General features: G+C 34.5%; 1 pseudogene; it reads right to left on the bottom strand.

Moving 5' to 3' along the window:
• Positions 1 to 338: 338 nt before the first annotated feature.
• Positions 339 to 3,234, bottom strand: LOC109216700 (annotated as a pseudogene).
• Between the last annotated feature and the right edge of the window lie 4,850 nt (positions 3,235 to 8,084).

Raw genomic sequence — 8,084 nt, 5'->3', positions numbered from 1 at the left:
TAGTTCCATTATTGAACAATCTTTTATGTTTTTTTTATAATGACCGAGATTGAGGGTGCTCATGATTCGAAACTTGATGGATAGTGAATACGTCGTTTTATCCTTCTTCAATTACATACAAGGCTTTTTGGTCTATGATAGAGTTCAAACTCGTGCCTAACTCACACATCATGCGTCATAATCTTGACATTAGGCAAATCCTTGGTTACCAACATTAAACAATTCTAAGGCCAAAACCCATGAAATTTTACACTTATACTAGAGCAGAAAGGAGCAAGATACCAGTTTGCTTTTCCATTAGCTAAAATAAAGGCAGGGCTCAACTGAATGGAGGCAACTAATTTCCAACTATTCTAACATCATTGCAAACTTCACAAATACATATGTCACAAACCACATCAAAACATTAGGTTCAAACATAGCATCTGAACAAATCTTACAGGGAAATCATGTTTTCTGGAGTTAGAAAATTATAGCAACAACAACAACCCACTGTATTCCCACAAGTGGGGTGTCGGGAGGGTAGAATGTACGCAGCCTTACCCCTACCCCGGAAGGGCAGAGAGACTGTTTCCGGTAGACCCTCAGCTAGAGAAGTTAGAAAATTATAGCAACTACATTATAACAGATTTTCCGCTACGCCAATGCATCATTTAAGAGGAATAGAATTCTTCATATCACAATTAGCCTTTAAAGTTAGTCTTCTGCTCCTGTGCCTAGGACAAAGCTCGGAAATGCTAAATTTACATCCCTGGAAAAGCACGTAGAGAAGCAGTTAAAATCTGAAGGAGTTCAAACCGTTTGGACACACTCGTGACATTTCAACACAAATTATGGTAAGAATCAGTATATCTTGGTCCCGAATGTGGTGTATAAGTCTGAATGCAATTTAGCGAGCTGAAAGCAACGTTGGATTAAATACGAACAGTCCAAGACGAAAAGGAACTTGATGCAATAGGAGCTGAAAACATACATTAAATATGGAAGAGTCATGTTTCTTAACAACGTTGGATTTCTAGCAGCATATTCTCTCCACTCCTCTTGGTCGATCCTGCCATCACCGTTTGTATCTGTCTTTAAATGTCTGCACAATGGATCAGTGATTTAGTACAAATAACAATTGCATTAACTACCAAAAAAATGAAGACTTAAGCTACACAAAAACAGAATAGAAATCCTGACCTTGTCGACAATTGCTTCAACAACATCATCTGAAAGGTGAAGATCAGATTCATCGAGAAGAGCCAACACCATCTCCTTCAACTGCTTTGTAGGCATATACATGTGATATACGTGACCAGACTGTAAATGTACTTGCCAAAATTGCACATAATTCCACAAAAACTAGAAAATACACTGAGAGTTTATACACCTTTGACATATCGAAAATGCTTGTCATGCTCTATACATACGCTAGAATGACTAAGCAAGTCGTTAATTTGATAGGTTGATGGTGAAATACTTTAAGATTCTGCATTGCCTAATTTATTCTCTGAGAAAACATTTATTTGATAAGAACTTCTGCAACAAGTTATGTAGCCCAAATACATAAAGACACAAATTGGTGCACTAAAGCTACTGTAACAAAACAAAGACAAAGCTTGACTACCTAACCCTCTACAAAGCAGAGACAATAAAACAAGACAACGTTATAGTATATTACATTACCTCCTCGCGCTCGATGTAGCCAGTGTGCCCAAGGTCATATAACTTAAATGCATCTGCAGCACAAGGTTTCAACATTTTTAGAATTGTAACAAGAACAATTACTGATTATAAGCATGCAATTCAGCATGCAATTCTAACTTCTGGTTTAGGCTCCTCACATGCAATTTTCTCAAATTCAGGAGTCTTTGGATGGAAAATACTCAATGCTTGTACAAATTCTTCAAAATCAATTTGTCCATTCTGCTTGGCATCAAAAAGGGAAAATATCTGCAGAGAACGAGGAGTGCTGAGAAAAGGCTGAACTATTAAGAAACACTCTCCATCCTCTGGGGTTTTGACGGTTGGTTAAAGAACATACCCTGTCTGCAAAAAGGTTTTCTTTCTTATGGTTCTTGAAAAGTGCCAGTAAGAGTTCTTCCTGTGGAAAATCAGTAACAGCTGCCATTAAGCAATTGGCTTGAAATTCGAGGGATAAAAGCCAGGGACAACAAATTAAGGCTAAAAATTATTAGCTTTCTAATGGCCATGCTGAATTCAGATGAGATACCTTATGGATCAGCCCGTCTTTGGTGATGGAGCAGCTTAATTTATTGTATAGATCAAGCAAGGCTTCTACTTCGTTGACAGTGACTGCACAAGTAAAGCTTTTTAAATTAACATATTAGCTAATTAATAAACAAGCAAAGAAAAAGTCTTAACTTACAAATCGTTTCAGAAGCAAGTGCAACGGGATCTGCCAATACAGATCTTGCTCTATCTTTTTTAGAAGCTTTGCCACCCATAGCGACAACGACAGCACGATCCTAATAGGTATAAGCTGCAGAGAAAATTCAGAACATTAGGCATACAAGTTTGGACAACATATTATCAGGAGCAACCTCATCAAACTAAGATTTGTAAGTGTAACTCACAATCAGCCGGAAGAAACTAAAGATAAGGTCAACAATAGACAAATTGTGTCAAATTTATCAATTAGTCAAGCAGTCTAAAATTTTCCCTTACTTTCTTCATGCTAAACGTTCAACCGTATTTATATCTGAAGTATAATCTTATTCGCATACTGAATGCGGAGATAGATATAACATTAAAGTGGACATTGTCACCTCAAAAGGACATTACACCATTTGAGATATACTCTCTGTCCGCGGCATGGACTGCCAGATGACACTTAACATATAGAATATTACATAGTTATCGTGACAATGCAACTAAGTAATATATCTAGACTTTACTAATTAAAGAATGAAAATTTGAATGCTAAACCAGTGTTATTAACACCCACCTCTTTGTAGCTAAACCTATAAAGTGATGTGGAGCAAGGGTTATGAAGTCATGCGCTTCAGCGCTTCAAAAATCATGTGCAAAGTGATTCCGACAAGAACTTTAAGGATTTAAATTAGCATCGTATGTAAATGATGCACCGATTCGAAACTCGATAGGTAATGTACAGCCCCCTAACCCCAGAGGCGGAGCCAGAATGTCAAGCTTATGCGCTCAAGATTCTAATCGTTTAAAGTTACTGGGTTCTAAATTAATAATTTATACTTATTTAATGGATTTTTTAAGACAAATACAAGGTTTAGTTACTGGGTTCGGCCGAACCCGCTTCCGGAACTCTAGCACCGCCCCTGCTTAACCCTTCTACGCTTAAAAACTAGGCTTTTATCTGCAACAGAGTTCGAGTCCATGACATATGCCTAACCCACATATAAAAAAATACGCTCTACCACTAAACCTAAGCTCGAGGGCATTAATTTGATTATCATAGTACTAAATTTTACATATGTGTACTTCACACTAATTCTGCATTATTGTGAAATCAAAAGTACTTTTTCCACATTCCAATTCGTGACAATAACCCAAACAATTTCTCTTTACTACAAGCTTAACTAAGCATAAAGATAACACCTTCACCCTCATATCAACAATCTTTCTACATTCAATAAATTGCACTCCCTCCGTCCCATTTTATATGGTTGTGTTTGACTAACATGAATTTTAAAAGATAAAAGACTTTTACATGGCTATAAATCATCTCATCACCAAGGGAGCGGGTGGAAGAAACAAAAAATAATTATCTAAGACGAAATATTTAAAGTTAAATTATTTCTATACATAAAAATATACTACTTTATGTCATATAATTGGGACAGAGGTCAGAGGGAGTATGCAATTATAAAGAAAAACGAAAAAGGATCAATCTTTTTTATTTTTCCAACTAATAAAGCATTGATTCCAACTATGGACCATGAAAGGAAAAGTGGAAGCACATGAAAGTTAAAAAGAGTGAAATTGAGGGACTAAACAACAAAAGGAATTTGATACTGCCTGTCAAAAAAAGGGGACCAAATTTTAATTCTATGGACATTAAAAAAAATTCAAAAGAAGAAGAATAGCATATATACCTGAGACGGGTCGAAGGGAGAAGAGAAGATTCAAGGTGCGGTTTGTCGATTTTCAGGTCAATGCTTTCGACTTTTCTGAGCAGAAAAAACATCATCGGCTTCAGACAAAATCAAGTAGGCGCCGAAAACAAATGATTTGTTTTTAAATATAACTAATAGTCGGGTTTACGGATTTAAGTTATAACTACTGCGTAAATTTTATAATTTGCTTACTGTTATAAATATATTATATTATGGATGTTCATTTAGTACTCCATTGTAAATAAACTTCCTGAAGAAGTTTATCCATAAGGGACTCCGTTGTAAATATGTTTATGTATTTAGTACTCTATTGGAAATAAGCCTCCTGAAGAAGCTTATCACTTCGGTACCCGGTTATAGATAAACATTACCCCGGTAGAAGATTATCCATACCGGGTATAATAAGCTTATCCTTTCGATACTCCATTATGGATAAACATTACCCCCAGTAGAAGATTATCAATACCTGGTATAATGAGCTTATTCTTTCAGTACTCCGTTATGGATAAACATTACCCCAAGTAGAAGATTATCTATACCTGGTACAATGAGCTTATCCTTTCAGTACTCCGTTATGGATAACATTACTCGCAGAGATTATCCATATCTGGTATAGTAGCAGCTTACACAACAGCTTGTAGTAGCAGCTTACACAGCAGCTTGCAGTAGCAGCTTACACAGCAGCTTCCTTTCTTCTATAAATAGAAGAGATTTCAGTTCATTATGTACACCAGTTTGAAGTTGAATAATATCAATCTCTTTCTATACTTGTCTTCGATTTATTTACTTTACTGTCGTTATTTTATAACACGTTATCAGCACGAGACTCTACTATTTTGAGCATTTACTTTGAATTTAATTTCTATTTCAATCGACGCTCCTTAAGGTGAGTATCGTTTCTGGCAGATGTTACACAATTCATAACCAAGGAATAAGCACTCACTTCGTTGAATACACGGAAAGTTGTTAAAGGGTTTTGCGATGGATATGAAAAGGGTATCATGGGTTGGAAACATATACCACAAATTTGAAGTTGTGTGTTTGAAGATGGAAGAGGCTATGTACCAAGTAAACTTTAATTATCATCGCTTAGCTCGATTAAATGCTACATATATAATATCTATTTGGGTATTTGTTTTCATCTTAATTATCTTAATAAAGGATTACAAAGTGGATAACGTTGTTAGATCCACTTAAACTCCAGCAGAGTTTGCAAGAAATATACAAGCACCAGAAGTGGTTATATTTTGTATATCTGATTGTAACTAAATTTTGTTAACCACCAGAAGTGGTATATGCCTATGACCACCAGAAGTGATAATTTAGGCTTTCTATGGTTGCAGTTGAAGATATGCTACATAGATACTCTCTATATTAAATCCACGCCTCGATTTGCTCCTGAAGTAGTAAATATTTTAAAAGAGGTTGAAACATCGATGTGATTAATGCACGTTCAGATAATTATGTTCGATTTCCTGAAGGATGAGAACTTTTCGTAATATTAATCCATTCCCTGAAGTGAATGTGACAATATTAATAAAGTCGTATATATGAACGCGCTCTGAATGTAAATATATTACGATTCACCTCCAGAAGAGGTAATATGATTGAGAGAATATATACTCAATATTTCGTATTTTAAATTTGCTCCTGAAGTAGTAAAACAATTGAAATTTTCTCCTGAAGCAGGAAAATATTATGAAACTGTGTCTTTTTGTGCTTAAACAAAATAATGAGCTATTCAAAGTTATTTTTGAAGCACATTTTTATTTCCTGGAGTGAATGAAGAAATACCACAACTCACCTCCTGAAGAGGTAGAATAACAAAGGATATAAATATCATTTTTGTGGCATAAAGATCATTGCCTCACGTACATGTTGTACGTAAAACATCTTGGATAATTTTATTAAGTACCATTCTAAGGCAAAAGCATTCTTGTAGAACGTTTTCTACTACAACCACATTAATATATTATAGTTAGTTATTGAGTTCCCCGAAGGAAATAACAACTCGTGTATCTTTCCTTAAAGGATGCAATGACAATGTGGTTGCCGCATTGATACACAATATTGAGATGTTAACGATATTTCTCCTTGAAGGAGATATTTGTCACAAATTTAGTAGTAGAAATATTAAAATTCTTAATTTTCGTCATTTATAAATTTAGAATTGGCTTTATATTGTTCATTTGATTATGATTTTCTCTCATGACTCTAGAAGTGTCTGAGCAATATTTGGTAGTACAAAATTTATCAAAAACTCCTTAAGAACTAACTGTTTGTCTAGAAGACACATGACACCAGTAGTGTCTGATAAATATTAGATTGTGGATAATAAACAAAGGTTCTCGAAGAGCTGATATACAAATATCTTATTCATATTATATGATTATGGTCAAAACATATGTTGTAGTAAACATGAAATTTACCAATACAAATGGCTATCATATTGAGACTACAAATGATTGGAAGATTGAAAATCTTCATATTTCTACGATCATAGGGGGTAAAATAATATGTATGTGAGAAGTTACCTGCCTTATTCTTTAATTTGTACTATATCATGTATCACAGTAAATCAGAAGTTTACTATAGCAAAAGCAGTCACAGTATTTCAGAAGTTTTACGGAGGCTAAAGTAGCTACAGTAAATTAGAAATTCACTGATACAAAAGTAGCCACAGTAAATCAGAAGTTTACTAATGCAAAAGTTTATGCCATAGTAAACCAAAAGTTTACTAAGAGATAGCACATGCCATGATAAACTTGAAGTTTTCATTTGCCATTTTTAAATGAGCTATTTGAGAATTCAGATAAGCATAAATCGAAGAACTAGAAGATTCTTCAAGAATTCTCTTGTGTTGCTTGTCTCATAATAAATTGATTATACCAGCTAAAGTTGGGACTAAGACCCCTGATTCTGAAATATATAAAAGGTGAATATGGGCCCATTCACCTATCATGTAAATCATTTCTAGATGCATATATGAGATGGTTACATGTGTAATTAATGTCAACCTGCAGTTTGGCATTTGGAATTGTTTTTCTCGATTAAGAGCATAATTTTCAGATTATGAAATCAAGACAGTTCATCTTGATAATGCTGGTTTATAGCATTGACTACTTCCTATTAATGGCTAAACCATTGCTTATGAGAACAAAGCTTCATGTGTTGGTCTAAGATTTTCTAAATTGCATATAGCAGCACTTTTATGCATCAGACCAACAATATATGATAAGTCCTCCCCTCACAATTAGTTTAGGATCAGAAACCAAATATTTTTACTATCTTTTGTCGCGTGGTATATGATTAATTTCTCTACCATAATACACAAAGATATGTTTCTCAAAGATGATTGGGGATATATGTTAGTTTTTCTAAGATTTGGGGGATGGAATAAACAGCTAAAAAATATGGTATATGAATTGAATTATCATTAATATGATCCTCACTTAGAAGATAATTCAAGTCGAATGCCAGAAGCATTTGCTGATCCAAAATTAAATATCATATTTCAGCTGCAAATGCTCCTATTAAAATTAAAGTCCCTGAAGGATAAAGTTTACTACACGCATGAAGCGTAGTAAATCGATTGGTTCCAAAGGTAACAATCCTTGAAAAGGATAGGAGCAAATGATCATAATGAGGAGGAAATGAGCTCTAGAAGAGCCCATGACATAACATTTCATGAAACTCCAGAAGAAGTTCAGGTACCTGAAAATAAAGAAAGTAATGAGATCTCAACAAGTTATGTCACTTGCGAACCGATATGAAATGATCTTCGACGATATATTTGATACAATATAGTGCACAATATTGTAAAAGATTGTGAGGATCGGACCAGCAGTCCAGACACTTGAAGATGTCATACCATTTAGATACAAGTCATAACCTATATGACTTATTTGATTAAATCTATATGAAGATCCTTGAAGGATTTAAAATGCCTGAACCATATAATTCAAAGTCTTGAGAAATGTACTCGATCAA

Source organism: Nicotiana attenuata, unplaced genomic scaffold (assembly GCF_001879085.1).
Source record: "Nicotiana attenuata strain UT unplaced genomic scaffold, NIATTr2, whole genome shotgun sequence".
Taxonomy (NCBI): domain Eukaryota; kingdom Viridiplantae; phylum Streptophyta; class Magnoliopsida; order Solanales; family Solanaceae; genus Nicotiana; species Nicotiana attenuata.
Note: the sequence above shows the minus strand (reverse complement) of the source record. Positions and strands in the feature narration are given on the sequence as shown.